This window comes from Tympanuchus pallidicinctus, unplaced genomic scaffold, assembly GCF_026119805.1.
Source record: "Tympanuchus pallidicinctus isolate F22 unplaced genomic scaffold, pur_lepc_1.0 scaffold3, whole genome shotgun sequence".
In the NCBI taxonomy this organism is placed as follows: domain Eukaryota; kingdom Metazoa; phylum Chordata; class Aves; order Galliformes; family Phasianidae; genus Tympanuchus; species Tympanuchus pallidicinctus.
Genome location: NW_026294747.1, coordinates 67,354,743 through 67,359,406, shown reverse-complemented (window position 1 = coordinate 67,359,406; position 4,664 = coordinate 67,354,743). Strand labels below are relative to the sequence as shown.

The 4,664-nt window shown below is 38.0% G+C and overlaps 1 long non-coding RNA gene across 1 annotated transcript; it reads left to right on the top strand.

The window, feature by feature from the left end:
- Positions 1–2,839: 2,839 nt before the first annotated feature.
- LOC128086208 (uncharacterized) lies at positions 2,840–4,356 on the top strand. Its single transcript, XR_008209289.1, has 4 exons — positions 2,840–3,008; positions 3,424–3,623; positions 3,741–3,842; positions 4,058–4,356. It is a non-coding gene; the product is annotated as an uncharacterized LOC128086208 (long non-coding RNA).
- The last annotated feature ends 308 nt before the right edge of the window (positions 4,357–4,664 follow it).

Sequence of the window (4,664 nt, the reverse complement as noted above, 5' to 3'; positions counted from 1 at the left end):
AGTCGCTGTAACCACTGAGCAAGTAGGGGCCTTCTCTGTGAAGCAGCATTTGTCATTCCCCAAGCAGATTTGAAGTACACCTTCAAGTGTTTTGTGCAAAATTAAAGCACTACACAGTAATGGCAAGGGACTGCACTGATAGCATAGACATGGAAGATTTCTGCAGCAGAAAATTTGCCATAGCAAGCTGTTTTCTTTCACTTGCCTTTACTTCGATTGGACATCCTTTTGCCTATTCAACAGAAATGACCAATGCTGATTAAAAAGCAATAAAATATATACCTCCTCTTCAGGCTCTCTCATTTCTCAGAATTATATCCAGCGTTGCCCTGCAACAGGCAGAAGTTGCATTTGGACCGTGCATGGTTGGGCCATGCCTTCGGATTGCTATATGTGATAGGACTTGTGAAGTTCAACAGGATTTCTTCGTTTATTTTACCACGTCTGTTTTCTTCTCTGATGTTAACTGCAAGAAATTTTATTTTTATGATAAAAACTGTAATTCTCATGAATAACGTCCTCCGAGAAAGGACACCTGAGACCTTTCTTACAGCTTCTGTACTTAGAAGTGTAAAGTGTAAGGAGAGATCAGGCAGAGAATTTAAATGACACCACTTGCATAGTCTAAAATTGTTAATCTCATCAGTAAGGCTAATTAAAAGCCTCTGTCTTCACTGAGTGGCTATTCATACTCTGTCTTATTCCAAAAATGCTGTGGCTATGGGGATTAGTGAGTGACTTCATTATCAGATATCTGCCATCAAATAACTGAGCGAGATGTCCAAACTTCAGTGAATCACTGTTTATATTTTCCCAGCTGGAGCAGGCATTCCTCAGCTTTCAGAAAAGCAGGGAGGGAAGTAAACCACACTTCCAAATCCCATTTACTTTCTCCTTTCCCACAGGAGAGAATCACTTTGTTGAGAGAAAAGTTGGTTAGAAGTTAATTGCTATTTAATTACTCCACATGTGTATGTTTGCAGCTGAAGGAAATGACAGCCTCAGTTACTATCTTCAAGCTTAAGAAAAGGTCCAGTGAGCTTTCAAAAGAAGTCTGTAAAATTGGAGTGTGCTGTTGGCACATGCAGCCAAGTAGTCTTGCCCTACAAATGTGATAGGGCAATATATTCTGGGGAATGGTGTTGTTCCTCTCATTGAAACTAAGATTCACGAGACCAAACTGGATATTTTCATCAACCGACAAAACAAATGAAACTATTACTAGTTTTTAAAATCATTTCTATGATGGTGACGTGCGGGATACGGTCTTCTTTTTTCCAGGTGATATTGTAATACAAAAGAAATAAGCAGACCCTCACCAAAAGAATCTGAAATCTGAAATATTCTCTTTAGGTGGCAAATTTTCAGGCATGCCTCTGAAAATCTGATCTGTTCTATAGTAATAGTCTGCCTTGAAGATATTATAGCTACTAGGTGGATAAAAACTGCCTTTTAGCTATTTTTATTACTAAAATCAGTTGGCTTGATTTTATAGGACTGAATGCAACTAGGTTCTACAGAAGGTTCTGTAATAAAGTTTAAATATTGATCTGAGTTGAAAAATAGTTGTGTTGGTGTAGGACTGTAGTTTACATCTGTACCGAAATGGTGTAAAAAAGCATGTAACAAAGTTATGCTGCAACCAGCATTCTCTGAGGAGGGAAGGGGTAAAAAAGGACTGTAGCACACTACTATCTTTATGTGATATATAAAATTGAGAATGAGGTGCTGTTTTTTTTTTTTCGTTGTTGTTATTGTTATTGTTTACTTTGTAAAATGTTTTAAATTCTTGTGTGAAAAGGCCTATCTAAATGCTTAGTACTGTCTTGTTCCCCTTTCATCCACCAGCTCCTTGTTTGACCAAGGACTAATAATTACTTAGCTGTATGTATGGCTGAATTTGCTCATTACTTTATTCACAATGAGCATTTTGTCAGAGGTGTCTCTAAGTTCCATTTCTTTTTGAATCTGACAACAAAAAGCTGTATTTTAGTAACTATAAAGTTTCTGAAACAACACTGGCATTTTAGCTCAAACAAGACCATTTTTATAACTTCTTCTATAAAAAAGACTGAGCCTTGCATGTATTTTACATGTATATTTTCTGCTTCATATATAAAGATATAGATAGATAGATAGATATTAGGAGGAAGTTTTTCACAGAGAGGTGGTGACACACTGGAACAGGTTGCCCAAGGAGGCTGTGGATGCCCCATCCCTGGAGGCATTCAAGGCCAGGCTGGATGTGGCTCTGGGCAGCCTGGTCTGCTGGTTGGTGACCCTGCACATAGCAGGGGGTTGGAACTCAATGATCACTGTGGTCCTTTTTAACCCAGGCCATTCTGTGATTGTATGAAGTAGTGAAATCTGCTGCTAGACTTTTGGAAATGTAAGAGGAACTGATTGCAATACAACCAGTTTGAGTGAAAACAGTGCTCTCAAAGCTCCAAAGCCTGTGGACTTCAGATATTAATATGTAAAACTGAGAAAATGTAACCTTGGATTCAGTTGAATAATAATTTGGCCTGGCCTGGAGAGAATCCTTAGGGCATGTGGCAAGGGTAACACTTTGTATTTACAATGCCTTTCTGCTGAGATAGCTCTCAGTGGTGCATTTTACAGGTGGGGAAATGGAAATACAGTGAAAAAATAATGCTGCAAAGCATTGAGACAACAACGGCCATCTTTATTGTGAATGATGGTAACTTAGAATTAAGCATTTGCTGATGTTATGCTGGTCTGGGGCTGAATTGCTTTTCCGAGATCATAGAGCAAGCAGTTAGAATTAAAGCTGTTGAGATTGCTGACACTCCCCACCCTGTTCTTTTTCTAGATCTTTTCCTGCTTATAACAGCAGAGATGAGAAAATGCAATCATTAGGAAAGAATAAACCTGACCAGCAGGTGGATCATGTTTTTCTCTTCTAGAATATTTCCATTGCTACTAATGTTAAGCAATAAAGAGACATTGATGGCCATGGAAGAGACTATATTATAAGAAAAATGCAGGTAAGAAAATTATATGCACAGTTTAAAGCTAATTGTGAATTGAAGAAAGTCCATCGACCTTCCTGAGAAGATGAAAGTTATATAAGAAAAGTGACATTATATAAAGAATGTGTTTATTATGCTCTTCTATGTGCTTAGTAATGATAATTAATGCTTTGTGTCTGCAGTTATACGAAATAAATACATGCATTTGCCATATAATTCCTGCAGACCAATCATTTTGTTACAAAATGTATATACAGTTCAACAGAACCTAAGTAACATTTTTCTGTCTTTGTAAAGAAGCTGTAAATTGTTCAGTGCCCTGTGTTTGCACTGCTAACAATATTACTAATATCAAATTGCCTTAGAGTCCGGCTTTGGAAGGGACCAAATGGTTCCTGGAGGTGATTTTTTTTTTTTTTTTTTTTGACAGGATTAAAGAATGTAAAGGGCTATTTGTACTAAACAGATTAAGCTGCTAGTAAACATGTCCCCTTTAAATTAAGTGGTGGTGAAGACAAAGGAAGTGCTTTGTTGTTGTCAGCTGGATTTGTCTTAAGTCAAATGGGCAAACAACTTAAACATCAGTCCTCTTTAAAATCCCTAATGGCTGTGCAGATTACATCTGAAAAGGTCTGTAAAATGAGTCAAAAATTAAATTGCTTTACTGGTTTTCCGTTTACTCTTTGACTAAAGCATTTCTCTTCTTCCTTTTCTTTTTTTTCTACTCTTTTTTTCCCTCTGATCCAGCTTTACAGAACTTTGTTTTCAACCTGCATTAGCATACAAATATTAAACAAGAATTTCACTTCTCTCCAGTCTTGTCACTTGTGATGAATACATCCTTGCTTGGTAAGTGCTGGTGACACATCATTGTGGCAGCTTCTGCCTCTCAACAGAAGGATAATTAATCTTGCTATCAGCACTCTTGAACAGAGGTAGCTAGTTCAAAGTTTTACTCCATAGAGCTGCTTTGTGTGGGGTGGGATTCCTTCATCTGAAATAGCTGCCTATGAATTGTGGCCTTCCTGTGATTAGCTTTTCTTTAATGCTGTTGATCTTTGCAGGAACAGTAAAACAAACAGAAGTTGTGTTTTTCTGACCTGGCACTAATAAAATGTGTGGGTGCAGCATGCATTTCAGAATCACAGACTGCTGCCATCAGCCATCACCATGATGCCCACTCACACAACCCACTGAAATATGTCCCTCAGTGCCACAGGTAGAGGATACCAAGAGCCCACATAGCCTTGTATCAGTGTGGAATGAATTCAAGATAATGCACTGTGAGTTCACCTTCCATCCTACTGTCTACAGTAGGAATTCATATGGTTTGGTTTCTGTCAGGAAGAGATCCTGGATGAACATGTCTAGGAGTGTGAAAACTTGCTGGCTCTCAGCTTCAGAAGTATTGGAAACTGGACAAAACTATAATTGAGCATTCACAACTTCCATGAATTTCAGTGCTCTTGCAGCTTTGTGATGATGGAAATCAACTGAGTGTTTGCTCCAATTGGATTTTCATTCAGTTTATTAATGATAAAAAAAATGTAACTTCATGCATATTAAAGGACTGTTGATTGAAGGTCACAGGGGTGTTAGCTGTGGTGTCCTGGCTAAATTCCAGTTGGCTAATTACAATCTGCCTTCCTAAAACTCCCTTGTAGTTTCATT